The sequence below is a fragment of the Sus scrofa genome, chromosome 5 (genome assembly GCF_054392235.1).
Source record: "Sus scrofa isolate SSC_HxYL_T2T_F1_AM1 chromosome 5, Sscrofa_HxYL_maternal_Yorkshire_Landrace_v2.0, whole genome shotgun sequence".
NCBI classification, from domain to species: Eukaryota; Metazoa; Chordata; class Mammalia; order Artiodactyla; family Suidae; genus Sus; species Sus scrofa.
Genome location: NC_139387.1, coordinates 47,217,599 through 47,234,080, shown reverse-complemented (window position 1 = coordinate 47,234,080; position 16,482 = coordinate 47,217,599). Strand labels below are relative to the sequence as shown.

Genomic DNA, 16,482 nt, shown 5'->3' with positions numbered 1-16,482 from the left:
AAACCCATTCTAAAAGAAATACTGAAAGGGCTTCAGTAAATTAAAAAAGAGAGAAAGAAAAAAACAGAAAAAGGTGAATTAAGATGGAGGAAAGCACAATTGGAAAGCAGTCACTCAAATAAGTCAGCATACAGATCTAAACATGAAGATGCTAAAAAAAAAAGACATCAAAATCATACAATGTGGGGAAGGAAAGTAAGAAAATATAGATTTTTTTATTTTAATGATGTGTTTGAGCTTATATGACTATCAGGCATATAGGAAAGGGTTAACTTACTTAAAAAACAGAGCAACCACAAATCAGGGCCAAAAATTACATTCATGAAAACTGAAAAGAAAAGTATTCCAGCATAAAAGAAATGGAAATCATCCAACCAAAAAAAGAAAAGAAGAAAAACAGAATCAACTGGAAAGCAAGGTTTAAAATAGCAATAGATACATATCTGTCCATAATCACCTTAAATGTCAATGGACTAAAGGCTCCAATCAAAAGACACAGAGTGGCAGTTTGGATAAAAAAGCAAAAACCTAAAATCTGCTGTCTACAAGAAACTCACCTTAGGGAAAAGGACACATATAGATTGAAAGCTAGGGGATGGGAAAAGATATTTCATGTCAATGGACAAGACAGTAAAGCAGGAATTGCAATACTTGTATCAGACAAAACTGACTTTACAATGAATGCCATAAAGAAAGACAAAGAAGAACACTATTTAATGGTAAAAGGATCCATTCAAGATTACAATACTCAATACATATGCCCCTAATATGGGAACACACAGATTCCTCCAACAAATACTATAAGACCTAAAAGGAGAAATGGATGAGAATACATTCATATTAGGAGACTTTAACACACTATTCGCATCAATGGACAGATCCTCCAGACAGAAAATCAATAAGGCAACAGAGATCCTAAAGGACACAATAGAAAAATTAGACTTAATTGATATTTTCAGGACATTACATCCCAAAAAAATCAGAATATACACTCTTCTCAAGTGAATATGGAACATGGAACAGTCTCAAGAATTAATAACATAAGGGGCACAAAGCTAAGCTCAACAAATTTAAGAGTACAGAAATTATTTCAAGTATCTTCTCTGACCACAATGGCATGAAACTAGAAAACAACCACAGGAAAAGAAATGAGGAAAAACTTACTACATGAAGACTAAACAACATGCTACTAAAAAAAAAAAAAATGGATCAATGATGAAATCAAGAAGGAAATTTAAAAATACCTACAGACAAATGATAACGAAGACAGAACCACTCCAAGTCTATGGGATGCCACAAAAGCAGAGCTCAGAGGGAAATTCATAGCAATACAAGCCTTCCTCAAAAAAGAAGAAAAATCTCAAGCTGACAACTTAACCCAACACCTAAATAAATTAGAAAAAAGAAGAACAAACAAAAACAGCACAAGGAAGGAAATCATAAACACCAAAGAGGAAATCAATAAAATAGAGATTCAAAAAAAAAAAAAAAACAATAGAAGAAATAAATGAAACCAAGATCTAGTTCTTTGAAAAGGTAAACAAAATTGACAAACCTCTGGCTAGACTCACCAAGAAGAGGAGAGATAAAAAACAAAAAAACAAAAAAATGAAAAAGGAGAAGTCACAATGAATACTACAGTAACAGAAAAAACCATGACAGAATACTATCAACAATTGTATGCCAATGAATTTGACAACCTAGAAGAAATGTACAACTTTCTACAGACTTACAGCCTGCCAAAACTGAATCAAGAAGAAACAGATCAACTGAACAGACCAATCACTAGAAATGAAATTGAAGAAGTCATAAATACACTCCCTACAAATAAAAGTCCAGGACCAGACAGCTTCACAGGTGAATTCTACCAAACATACAAAGAGGAACTTATACCCATCCTCCTTAAACTTTTTCAATATGTTGACGAACAGGAACACTCCCAAAGACATTCTGTGATGCCACCATCACTTAATACTAAAACCAGACAAAGATACCACCAAAGAAGAAAACTATCAGCCAATATCTTTGATGAATATAGACGCAAAAATTTTCAACAACATTTTAGCCAACCGAATATAACAACATATAAAAAATGTCATACATCACGACCAGGTGGGATTCATCGCAGGTGCATAAGGATGGTTCAACATATGCAAATCAATCAATGTCATACACCGCATTAACAAAAGAAAAGTCAAAAACCACATGATCATCTCAATAGATGCAGAGAAAGCATCTGACATGGTCCAACATCCATTCATGATAAAAATTCTTACCAAAGTGGGACAGAGGGAACATTCCTTAATATAATCAAAGCCATTTTGACAACCCCACAGCAAATGTAATACACAATGGAGAAAAGCTGAAAGCCTTCCCACTAAAATCTGGAACAAGACAAGTGCCCACTCTCACCACTGTTATTCAATATACTACTGGAAGTTCTAGCCACTGTAATTAGACAAACAAAAGAAGTAAAAGCCATCCAAATAGAAATAGAAGAGGTAAAACTGTCACTGAATGCAGATTATATGATACTATATAGAAAACCCTAAGGACTCAACCCAAAATTTGTTGAACTGATCAACAAATTCAGCAAAGTAGCAGGATATAAGATTAACATTCAGAAATCAGTCATATTTCTGCATACTAAAAATGAATTGTTAGAAAAGGAATACAAAAATACAGTACCTTTTTAAATTGCACCCACAAAAATCAAATACCTGGGAATACACCTGACCAAGGTGGTGAAAGACTTATATGCCAAGAGCTATAAAACACTAATCAAGGAAATTAAAGAAGATGCAAAGAAATGGAAAGATATTCCATGCTCCTGGGGTGGAAGAATTAATATTGGAAAAATGTCCATACTACCCAAAGCAATCTACAGATTCAATGCAATCCCTATCAAATTACCCAGGACATTTTTCACAGAACTAGAACGAACAATCCAAAAATTTATATGCAACCACAAAAGACCCAGAATTGCCATAGCAAATCTGAGGAACCAAGACCAAGCAGGAGGCATCTCTCTCCCAGACTTCTGGCAATATTACAAAGCCACAGTCATCAAGACAGTGTGCTACTGGCATCAAAACGGACATACAGACCAATGGAACAGAATAGAGAACCAAGAAATAAACCCAGACACATACGGTCAATTAATTTTTGACAAAGGAGCATAAAATGGGGAAAAGACTGTCTTTTTAGCAAGTATTGCTGGGAAACCTGGACAGCTTTATGAAAATCAATGAAACTAGAACACACCCTCACAGTATGCACAAAAATAAACTCAAAATGGCTGACGGACTTCAATATAAGACAAGACGCAATCAAACTCCTAGAAGAGAACATAGGCAAAACATTCTCTGACATCAACCTTAGAAATGGTTTCTCAGGTCAATCTCCCAAAGCAACAGAAATAAGAGCGAACATCAACCAATGGGACCTAATCAAAGTGACAAGCTTTTGCACGGCAAAGGAAACCAAAAAGAAACAAAAAGACAACTTACAGAATGGGAGAAAATAGTTGCAAATGATGCACCTGACAAGGGCTTAATCTCTAAAATATGCAAACAACATATATGACTCAACAGAGAAAAGCCAACAACCCAATGGAAAAATGGGCAAAAGACCTGAATAGACAGTTCTCCAAGGAAGAATAGACTTGTGGTTGCCAAGGTGGAGGGGGAGGGAGTGGGGTTGTTTGGAAGCTTGGGATTAATAGATACAAACTATTGCCTTTGGAATGATTTAGCAATGACATCCTGCTGTGTAGCCCTGGGAACTATGTCTAGTCACTTATGAGGGCGCATGATAATGCATTGAGAAAATAGAATGTGTACATGTATGTGTAACTGGGTCACCGTGCTGTACAGTAGAAAAAAAATGTATTGGGAAAATAACTATTAAAATAATAATAATAATAATAATAATAAAAAACCCAGACATTTCTCCAAGGAGGATATACTGATGGCCAACAAGCACATGAAAAAATGCTCAGCATCACTGATTATTAGAGAAATGCAAGTCAAAACTATCATGAGATACCACCTCACACCAGTCAGAATGGCCATCATTAATAAGTCCACAAATAACAAATGCCGGAGGGGGTGTGGAGAAAAGGGAATGTAAGCTGGTACAACCACTATGGAGAACAGTATGGAGGTATCGCAGAAAACCATACATAGAACAACCATATGACCCAGCAACCCCACTCTAGGACATGTATCTGGACAAAACTTTCCTTAAAAAAACACATTGCACCCATATGTTCATTGCAGCATTATTCACAATAGCCAAAACATGGAAACAACCCAAATGTCCATTGACAGAAGATTGGATTAGGAAGACACGGTATATATACACAATGGAATACTTCTCAGCCATCAAAAAAGAATGAAATAATGCCATTTGCAGCAACATGGATGGAACTAGAGACTCTCATCCTGAGTGAAGTCAAAAAGAGAAAGACAAATACCATATGATATCACACATCTGGAATCTAATACATGGCACAAAGGAAACTTCCCACAGAAAAGAAAATCATGGACTTGCAGAGTAGACTCTTGTTGCCTAGGGGGAGGGGGAGGGATTGGGATGGATTGGAGCTTGGGGTTAATAGATGCAAACTATTGCCTTTGGAATGGTTTAGCAATGAGATCCTGCTGCGTAGCACTGAGAACTATGTCTAGTCACTTATGATGGAGCATGATAATGGGGAAAAAATAACGTATACCTGTATGTGTAACTGGGTCACCATGCTGTACAGTAGAAAAAAAAATTGTATTGGGGAAATGACAATTAAAAATTAAAAATAAATATAAAAAAGAGATCTGTATTAAATATTTACTGGGAGCATGTCAACCACAAGACCTATTAGTCAAGCTTCACCAAATGGCAAACTATATTCACTTTGCCAGAGTTAAAAGAGCCCTAATGACTAGGTGTCCAATATGACCAAATCCATTTATGCCAACATTCATTACCGTGTCTCAGGGATGTGGCCTGCACTGCACAAGATGTGGCTGCTGGTTGAAAAGGGAAGCACAGAGAGCTCAATGACTTTAACTACATTTCTCCTTCTCAGACAAACTTAAGTGATATTATATCCTATGATAAATTCCAGCTTCTTTTATTTCTACATTTACCCATTTAGTTATTCACTCAAAGAACATGATACCTGCTATTAAGTGATAACTAATTTTTCACTGATAATTTAAGCAACATGGTAAGTGTAGTCTATTACAAAGCTTTACAGCAGTAACAACATCAAACAACATTTATTTTTATTCATATTATATGTAGACAGCAATGGTTTTACTGCTGTGACTCTACTTGTATATTCCCATTCCTGAACCCAGGTTTAAGAAACAGTCCCTATTTAGGACATGACATTTTCATGGCAGAGAGGAAAGAGCAGGGAGTAACTGGGGAGTAGCTATGAATGCTTTTGCTTGAATGTGGTAAAATGTTTACTTTCATTATTCCCAGTAGTTATGTTCTACAAATGAACACTGAATTTTCACATACTGTACTACTATTTCAAAGGGGACTACAAGCCTTTGGTCACAGCATTTTTGACAACCAAAATTCCATTTGAGTTATGTAAGTTTGTTTGCCAAAATCCTTGTAAAATAACCCAGTGTTATCAAAACTAGAAACCTGGTCCTCCACATAAACTTCTCCTATATAACATTTGGAGGTATTTTTTTAGTTTTTGCATATCCTCCTATCTGCAGAAACTGCATCACCTGCAAGTTTATTTTTCATGCTGTATCTCCTTTTGAAATGTATGAGCTAGACAGCACCTTCTGAGAAGGGTTTAACATTTTCCTGATCCTGGTTTAAATGGCCTTTAACAAGGACTCCCTTGTAGGGGAAGTACTCATCACAATTTATAAATAGCATATAATTTTAGTTGAAATGATACTGTTGGTATTCATTGGATATTTAGGTTTTGAATGCTGCCTTGGTAATTATTTATTGTTGATATCACTGTTATAAAAATTTATTTGATATCTTAGTACAAAAGTTGAAAGCCATTAGGTTTATATACAATTAATTATACCAGGGGTTAGAAAACTATTGTCAACTGAAATAAAAATGCACAGCATGAGAGCTGTGAGTTTCAATTTTAATTGAAGATTTACTGAGGGCTATAACTCAAGAGACACTCTTTCAGACAGCTCTGAGGAACTGCTCTGAAAAAGTAGGAAAAGAGGTCAGCATGTATATGATTTGGGAGAAGGGGGATATGTAATCAAGCACACATCTCTGTAGAAGGTTATTGCTGTCACAAGGCAGATATCTTAGTTAATGATTGTCTAAGTATGGGAAGATGCAAGAAAATGGCTCATAAAATTTTCTTGTGAAAATATCTAACTGAAGCGCCATTCTGCCATTCTTCCCAGAGCACAGAGTGCTTAATTACTGATCTCTGAATTCCTTTCATGGTGTGATGAAGGTCAGCAACTGCAGTGGCTAGTGACTTAATTCTTGTGGAACCAGATGGTGTGTGACATTCTTTAGTTGGCATTATAATCTGTGAAGCAAATGCTGCCTGCCACTTGTTTTTATAGATAAATCTTATTGAATACAGTCATGCTCTTTTATTTATGTATTGTCTATAGTTTCTCTAACACTAAAACAGCAGAGTTGAGTAGCTGCAAGGGAGACCATATGGCCCTTAACACTGTAAATAGTTACTGTCTGGGTCTTAACAGAAAATTTCCATCAACCTCTGCCTTACACTCATGGAAGACATGTCAAAAAAAAAAAAAAAAAAAGACAACTAATAGTGAAACTATAACAACCAGATTGGAAAACTAATATCCTTCCACAGAAATTCTAATACTTCCAGAGACACTTGACTAACTCATTGGCACTGAATGTTGGGATTTCCATGTGCTGCAAGTATGGCCCTAAAATAAAAGAAAAAAGTCTGTATTATCCTTGTGGCACAGCAGGTTAAGGATCTGACATTGTCACTGCAATGGCTCAGGTTGCTGCTATGGAGCAAATTCAATCCCTGGCCCCTAAGGAAATTTCACATGCTGTGACTGTGGCAAAAAACAAATTCTGCCTAGAAAGCCAATTCCAAGGTTGGCCCATTGTATTTTTACAAGAATAGCATCACAATTGCTTGGGAATGAGCCATGCATGGAAGTGCTAGCAAGGTACCAAATATCAGAGAGAAGGAAATCCTTCAACCTACTTCTGCCTTATTACAGCTAGTAGACACCCATTTTCTGAGAAATTTGGACGGATTTTGTTTTCACTGCAATAAGGCATCTAATGATGAGTTTGCAGAGTTGGAAAACTAGAACTCTCATTAGCCTCTACCAACAACTGAAGAGTATACATATACATGAGAGAAAAATATATATGCCGCTCACTAAAAAGCCAAATTAGTATAGGCTAGGTTGATTAATGAATCCTCAGAAATAAAAGGAAGGGAAAATTTTAGATTGAGTGTTGAATATTATATTAAATGATGTTGAATAAATTGAAGTGCTATATTTAGATAAATATTACATTAAATTTCTTAAGTTACCAGGTTAAAAACAACTGAACTTATGCATCTTCTGGATATAGCACAGGGTTTTTTTTTTTTTAATTTCTGCATTAAATTTTCATTTGTCACAAGTAATAGAGTGTTTATCAAACTATATATGATAGAAAATCCATTTTTTAATTCCAATCTATCATGGGTTAATAATTTTGTAAAATACAGTAAAAATAAATGTAAATCCCTTTTACCATACTCTTAAAACTTTGCTAATGAAAACATCAAACTCTTAAAAGATGCTGATGAAAAAAATCAAACCTGACACAAACAGATGGAAAGATATAATATGCTCTTGGATTAGAAGAATTAATATTGTGAAAATGACTATACTACCCAAGGCAATTGACAAATTCAATGCAATTGAAATATTTTTTCAGTACTAAATTTCTTGGACATATAATTACTCCATGACACTGCTATAAAATTTCTAAAAAGTTTATCTTTATTTATATTCTTTTCTGGTCATAAACCAGTCCTATGGGTATCTGGACAGGCTTCAGTTGATAGAACACCTTTCTAAGTACAAAGAGTTTTTCAAAATAAAATAAATTTAAAGGGCTTAAAATTTTTCCTTAAAAATGGGCACTATCCTTACCAACCTGATTCCTGTACCCTAACTTAATCATCTTCAACTCTTCAAGCTGTTCCTTTCACATTTACCTCTATAAATTGAAATAACACGCTGATATTTCTTGATTTTTAAATATGAGCCATTCTCAATTGACTTCATACTATAAAATATGAGGGTATAGTTTATTTGCATCCTTCACTTATATATAATATACTTCCCACATCCTCCAAGTAGAGATCAGAATTTTTGTTTAAATTTGTATAATTGTTTGAAAACAAGACTGACTGATTTACTAAAAAGAGAATGGCAAGCCAATATCAGAAACTCCAAGGGTAATGAACTGCCTCATATTGTACACACATCAATCCTTTCCCCAAATATCTGAATAGATTCAATATAACACTAATTAAAACAGCAACTGGCTGTGCGAAATAATAAAATATAAATGGATAGACAATATCCCAGAACATGCAAAATACTTTCAAAAAAGAAGAACACAGTGGAAAAAATGCTCTACTAGTTATCAAGATCTGTTTTAAAGATGTAGTAGGTGTCTCCTAGTGGCCTAGCAGTTGGGGATTCAGCATGGTCACTGGGATGGCTCAGGTTCGCTCCCTGGCCCAGAAACTTCTGCATACCACAGGCACAGCCAAAAAAATATGTAGTAAAATAGTATGATATTATAACAGCAGACAATTATAGTAACACAACAGAACAGAATTTAAAAGTAGATATATGCAAATACGGAGCACTTGATTTTCTGAGTTTACATAAGTGCCACTGTAAAGCAGTGGCAATAAAATGGCCTTTTGAAATGTTGCTAAGATAATTGTTTATTTTTATGGAAACTATCTAAATTCACATCTCGAATAATGTGCAAGAATCCATTATAGGTGAACTGTAGATCTAAATTTGAAAGGAAGGCAAATAATGTTCAAAACATTCAAACAACAAAGGGTTCACTTTAAATAAAGAATTAAAAGACATGGAATTACCACTGTGGCACAATCTGAAACAAATTCAACTAAGTACCATGAGATTGTGGGTTCAATCCCTGGCCTTGGTCAGTGGGTTAAGGATTTGGTGTTGCCGTGAGCTGTGGTGTAGGTTGCAGATGCAGCTCAGATTCTGCGTTGCTGTGGCTGTGGTGTAGGCCAACAGCTGTAGCTCCAATTTGATCCCTAGCCTGGGACCCTCCATATGCTGCAGGAATGGCCCTAAAAAAAAAAAAAAAAAAGCAAAAAAAAAAAAAAGAGCTAAAAGACAACTTAACAAAAATGGACAACTGACTTGAGTAAAAGTTTATAAATAAGAATATTAAAATGACCAATATATGAAAACATACTCATTTTCATTAGTCATTAGGGAAGTGCAAATTAAAACTATAATGAGATACCATTATATATGTATCAGAATGGGTAAGATTTTTTAAATGACAATAACAAGTGCTGACAATGCTCTGAAATAAGGAAAGCTTTCAACACTGCTTGAAGAAGTATAAATTGGTACATCAAATTTGGAAACCACTTTTTCAAAATTTACACTAGAAAATGCATAGATTTATGAACCAGCAATTGTCACGAGACAGGTTTCTACAATATTTTCTCAGCCTCTTTGCTTATATTATCTATGCTAAAAACTCCATCTTGTCCTGCCTTACTTTACCCCATATTCCTGCTTGAAAAACTGTCCCAATGCTGGTAAATGACTTAAGCTTAAGAACAAAGACCTAAAGGCATGAGTTATCCATGTGGTCAGCTGAATGAGGACATAATATTTTGGTCTAGGCATGCTGGACCTGTGCAGATAGGCATGTGGTTTGCACAGCATGATATGTCCTCTAAAGAATAAGAGGAAGGTGAGCCTCATGGCCCCAAGGGGTTTACGAGGGGTCATTCGCAGGATATGCATTAGCAAGGAGAACCAAGGTGCAAATTTAGGCACGCTGGGTTGCTGCAGATAGGCACGCCATCTGCAGAAGCACAATGGTTATTCTCTAGAATGCTATGCATAGATAGCTGACCAAGCTTCCTCAATGCTAATGATTGTTAAATGCCTAAAGGTCAGAATAAAAGCTTAATTATCTACCGGCTATGTGACTTTTAAAATAATTTTAAAAAACCTATATCCTGAACCTGCAACTCCCTCCTTACTTGGCGTAATCCTAAAGATACAATAAAAGCAGTGTGGCTTCCTTGAGGCGGCGCTCTTGGTCCATGAGACCTTGAGGCCCCCTGATTCCCACCTTTAATTAAGATAAATGTCTCTGTGTCTGTTTTATGTTAACTTTTTCCTTAAGTTTCACAGAACCCGCTCTTCAGCCCTCCCCTGCTGAGCTGGTCTCGGCAAGCAATTACAATCCTAGGTATGTACTCTATAGAAATATGTACTTAGGTTATATAATCAAGACACACACACACACACACACACACACACACACACACACACACACACACACACACACACACACACATCATGAACTTCAAATTCTAGTAGAGGTCTGCTTTTACCTTGTGCTAAGTATTGGACCATGGGTACCAAAGTTTTTCTCTTAGTATTCCTGTTCCATCCTCGACTTTCAGCAGTCTTTGCAAGCCTGCACGTTAGAAGCTTCTCTCTCCATGCCTTTGCCCCACTGCATCAGTAAACTGTTTTGTCAGTTGGTGCTAGCCTCATAGAAGGGGGTGAAGAGGGATGTTGAGTGCTCCTCGTCCATCTTCTGGGTTAAGCATGCATTAGGACTGGGCTTTCACATTGTTCCTGTTCCTCCATGCTATGGTAGTCACACTCTGCCTTGCATCTGTGGCAGGTCTAGAGCAAGGGAGAGTTTCCTGCCTTTCCCCTAGTGGCAACAGACCTCTTATTTGAATTAGTGCAGGATATTAGGCCGAAAGACTTTCTTGCCTCTCCATAAGCAGCAGGAAGTTTTGACTTTTCTCCCTTCTCCAGACTCAGTGGGGCTTTGCCTGGACCCTGGGATGCAAACATTTCCTCACCTTCCCTAGAAGACTAAGGCTTTCATTTCACTTTATTGAAGGGGCCAGTGTATAATATTTTTTGTTTGTCCCCCAGTGGCAGCCAATCAACCTCTGCACCCTTTAATCTTAGGCTCTCTCCAATCTCTCACCTGACCTCAATATTTCTTACCTGATGTAAGCCATCTTCAAAACAAGAAATAACTGTAATGAATTGAAATGTATTGAAAATAATGAACTTTAAAAACTACAAACACAGTCAATCCTGACTGTCAGTCTTGTTAGACATATATTTGAGTGCTGATCAATAAACAGGGCTAAAACTTTACTGGAATTAATTTAGGAAAGGTAACAAATTGGTCCTGATTTTGATCAAGTTGTCAGCACCCTCTAGTGGAAAGAAGTCTTGAAAAACCACTTCTTTGATGACACAGGCCTACCTCTAATATATTTGCATGGATGCATTATCAGCCATCAAAATCTGGCAGTTACAGAAACTAAAATTTGGAGATGGTAATAAACAATGTATCATTTAATTTTAGGGTATTAAATACTTATAAATCCTTTAATATAGTCTCTTGTCTCATTCAGAAAAGCAATACAAAACAAAACAAAAACAAAAGGAAACATGAAAGCAGAGCTGGGACCACAGAATAAGAACTGCTCCCACCTGCAGTATCTCTGTTTTGCCTGGTAAAAGTGAAATCTAAATGATTGTGTCTGTTCTCACTAAATCAATATCATGCAAATAATCAAAGAATAATATTTTGAATGTATGTCAAATTTTCAATTGGTGCAGGACATCAAAGGGTCAGCCTCAGGGTGCCTGCCTGCTTTCCTCCGGCTCTATCTAAAACCAAAGCAAACTGAAACCCTCCTCAACATTTCACATTAAATTAGATGAGCGTTTCTTCAGTAATAATGATTTTATCGTAAATATCAGTCCAAACTCTGAAATTTTAAAATTTGTAAAATATCATTGTGTTTATAAAAAATGTAAAATTATAAATTAAGTGAATGTCTTCCTTACTTCTCTTTAAATTTTTGGTTGATTTAATGACACTGTGATTTCATTGATACAATAGCCCAATTCATTTAATAATCAATTTATGACATTTTTAAATTTTATATAGATTAAGGGCAAAGGCCTTGGTGAAGTTTCTTTTCCTTATAATGTTTATCATTTAACTATGTAGCAATAGCTGTAGGACCTTTGTTCCAGCTACTTGTTTTTTTTTTTTTTTTTCACTAAGCACAGTTCCTCTTTGCAAAGAGACTTTTTAAAGAAAAATTAGATATTTCTGAATATGAATATATATGACAGAAAAATATCAAATTCTCCTCTCCACCTGCCAAATAATGAGTCTCTATGTTGCTTAGCAATTAACATTACATTTTTCCAGCATGGGAAAGCTTGAAGATGAAGAATTAAAGGGGCAATATTCTCTGTATGAGAAAAGAAAAAGGATGAAAAAATACAAAGAAAAGATCCTAGACGGGGCACAAAGCAACATGGGTGGCCCAAAAAGCAAGGACAATGTAGAAGTTTGTAGTGTTCACAAACTTTAACATGCATGAGGTTCACCTGGGAATTTAAGAGAATCATAAATTGATTGTTGAATGAATAATAAAACACAGATTGCTTGGCTCCACCCCCTAGAGTTTCTGTTTCAGTAAGTCTAACACATGGCTTAATAATTCGCTTTTCTAACGGGATCCCAGGTGATGCTGATGCTACTGGTCCAGAGACCACACTTTAAGAACAAGTATTACAAAATATTTAGGAAGTTTTGCTTTGGGTTTTATGGTATAACTTTCTAGATGACCACCCATTCCTGTCTGTCTGAGGCTAGGGATTTCCTGAAATTTCCAAGGCTAAAACTGGGAAGTCTCCAGCAAGCCAGGAAGATTGGTCACCCTATATTGGATCTCCAAGATATTTTCAGTAAAGAGTTAAAATATTGGCTAGTGATTTTGTACCAAAATGTTGTGTTCTCTTTTTAATCAATTGATTAATTTCAAACCTTTTCTTTCCACCAGAATGTTGAGATTGACTTCAAGGCTAGTTGTGTTTTGGAGGTTATCGTCTATGCTTTTGTCCCAAGGTACTGCTGTAGCTAGAACCATCTGGCACCTAAAAAGAATGCATATAAATATATAAATGGGTCACTTTGCCATACAGAAGAAATTGATGGAACATTGTAAATCAACAGCAATAAAAAAATTTTAAAAAAGAAAACTAGTAACTCATCACTGTGACTATCAAGTGGTCAGCATTTCAGTTGAGTAGAAAATGAAAAAGGGCTCAATAAGAGGAAGGATAGTACTTGGACAATCACTTCAAAGTGACAGTACTTACATAGATTTCCTTGTTAGCAGAATTACAGCGTTTGAGGAAATTCATCATTAGGGAATTAGCGTTTCACACAGAGTTAAATATATAGAGTATTATGCAAATTCACCAAATTAAGAATGTCAAAATTGGTTTGAAAGGACTAAGTTTTATGGCAGTAATAAATGCAAAATCTTAATAGCTTAAAATAACAAAGACTTTTTCTTGTACACCCTATCTATCCTTTGAACTCCAAAATTTTTGCCATAATTTGTTATATAGTAATTCAAGAGATAGCACAAAATAAAAAATTAATTGAAGATCTATGATGATGAAATTATACATTCTAATGATCACAAAATAAGGATCTACAGAAAATGGAGAACATAAGGTAACTATTAATGGTGATCTAGTTTTAAAATGGAGATCTAATAAAATATAACTAGTATCATTAAAATCCCCCAGAGATGGCTACGTAAATGTGAGTTAGTACTAATTTTTTACAATGTTTCCCATCAGATTTTGATACAATTGAGCTAAAGCATGAACATTTTAAAACACTGAAACCTGTATTTTTGACTTGGTGGATGGAAACATAAAGGAATAGAATGAAAATAAAAGGTTTGGGGGACTAATGAAAACATTCAGTTCAGTATAAACTGAAGATTACTTTAAACCATAAGGCTATGGGGTTATTTTATTACTCTTGGTCTGATGTTCTAATTTCTACCCATGACTCTACCAACTAACTTCACATGTGATTTCAGCTAAATCACTTATTTTAACTTCAGCTTCTTACGTAAAATGAAGGCAAGTAGATTATTAATGAAGATCCTAACTGTTCTCAAACTTCGTATTTCCAGAATTCCTGTCATGGCTCAGTGGTTAACAAACCTGACTAGTTCATGAGGGCACAGGTTTAATCCCTGGCCTTGCTCAGTGGGTTAAGGATCTGGCATTGCCATGAGCTGTGGTGTAGGTTGCAGATGTGGCTCAGATCCCGTGTTGCTGTGGCAGTGGTGTAGGCCAGCAGCTGTAGCTCTAATTCTACCCCTACTCTGGGAACCTCCATATGCCGTGGGTGGCCCTAAAAAGACAAAAATAAAAACAGCAACAACCTTCACATTTCCTTGAAACTCTCTGATTATCTTAGAGGGAGGTGTGGCATATGTATAGGGGTCAGATGTTTAACATAAGATCTTAGCGGCAATTATTGAGAGAAATATGTAACATAAATGTCTGGCCTTGTTCTACTACTTTCAAAAATGCCTACCACTTCTAGGGAAGGTCAGTAGTCGGCAGGGTATTGACAGAAGTTCAGGACATGCTAATCCAAAATATGGCATCTTGACATATTAAATATTTTAAGAGTGACAAATTTAAGAAATAGTATGGGCAGGAAGTGATGTCTGACTTTCCAATTAAACAGGTCATAAAACCTAGGAAGGACATTCTTACCTTTCCCTGAAGTAGGTCATAAAACCCTCACATGAGATGTGCCCTTTCTATACCCGGAAGAAAGAAGCATCCTTATTTCTGAAGACAAACAGACACAGAGGAATCTGAATGAAAAGGCCTTGCTAAATTTCCTTCGGTTTACTACACTTACCTCATATCTTTGGCCTATCGTATCCTTCCATAACTTCCAGGATTTTCATGACGCTCAGGTTTAACTGTTCCTTTAGGTCTTAATTTCCTTATGAAGGCTTCCTTATCATATAAAACTAATGCTAAATAAATTTGTATGCTTTTTCTTCTTAATCCATTTTTATGTTACAAATGTCCCAGTTTAGAACTTAGGATGGTGGAAGAAAAATATACTTTTTTCTACCCCTACAGTGTGCATATCATGACTAAGCAAGTCATGGGTTCTGGGGTCAGTTACTGGGAGATCATATCAACCTCCTGAAGACTAGATCGTCTGAACATGATCTCAAATAGATTAGTACAGCATGGACTATATAATAAAATGGGGAACGAATAGGGAAAACATAGCTAAGCATCACATCAAAGTAGGATTCTGACAGGATTTTATTCAAATGGTTTATACATGTTCTTATCCCATCACTTATTCACCTCATGGCCCTCTCATTAATAAGGAAATCGCTGAGACAGAATAGGGAAGCAGTCAGTTTAATTTGAGAAAGTTACTTAAATCGAAGAAGGTGAATTAGTTTTGACCCACAGAAAGAGCTGATCTGAAAACCGTAAGGTTTGCAGCTAACACACCCTGACTTATTTCTTGTGTATTCCCATCAAAAACATTGTGACTGAGGTTACCCAAGAGATTATTTTTCTATGAAACATTGCCAGAGACTAACAAGGCAAAATCACAAGAATTAATTTATCTCCCCCTCCCGCGCCCAGCATTCTTCAAATATTTTCTCTCACCTCCGGCCTCCAACTTCCCAATACTGGAATTGAGTCAAGTCGACACAAACTAAAAATCTTCAAATTTAAGTGTCTGAAATGTGAAAGGCATTTTGGGGGCTACAGATATAAATGATACACAGTGCCAACCATTAAGATGTTCGTGCTTATTATTTAGTAGGAAAATAAAAACAAAACGCTGCAACAGAGATGTTAACAAAAATCAAACTTACAGGCAGAGAAACCTTCCTTAACTAAACTATGCCAACTTCTAAAATAATCGCTTTTCCCAAGTCCCGCAGAGTATTGCGATCTGCCTATCAGAGTGCACGATGAATACTGATTTAAAAAAATCCTCTTAGAGAGTACAAACATTTTGAAAGAGCCCCTAGTAAAGTTTATTCGGCAGTGAAGGGTCTGTCTCACCGGACCTTCCAAAGTCTCAGTCTTTGCTTCTACAACCAACACTTCCCCTTCCACGCTCAAAAGTTGGTGACATCAAATGCCTTGGAATGGAACGTTTTAGTAACTTAGATCACTTGAGAGAAATAACATGGGCCTGTGGGGTGCGCGGGGGTGACGGGGGTGTGAAATTTTTAAGCATTTAGGGATTGCAAATGTGGGGAAACGTCGCCACCTGCTGGTAAGAAATGGGAACCGCAGGGGA

General features: G+C 36.1%; 1 long non-coding RNA gene across 1 annotated transcript in view; it reads right to left on the bottom strand.

Annotated features, from left to right (window-relative positions):
* The window catches only part of LOC146403348 (uncharacterized), a 32,125-nt gene extending 15,760 nt beyond the window's left edge, over positions 1–16,365 (bottom strand). The window contains exons 1-2 of the long non-coding RNA XR_014845443.1: positions 15,055–16,365; positions 13,138–13,247 (exon numbers count right to left, since the gene is read on the bottom strand). This is a non-coding gene — a long non-coding RNA (uncharacterized LOC146403348). The remainder of the gene's footprint in view (positions 1–13,137; positions 13,248–15,054) is intronic.
* Positions 16,366–16,482: the final 117 nt, after the last annotated feature.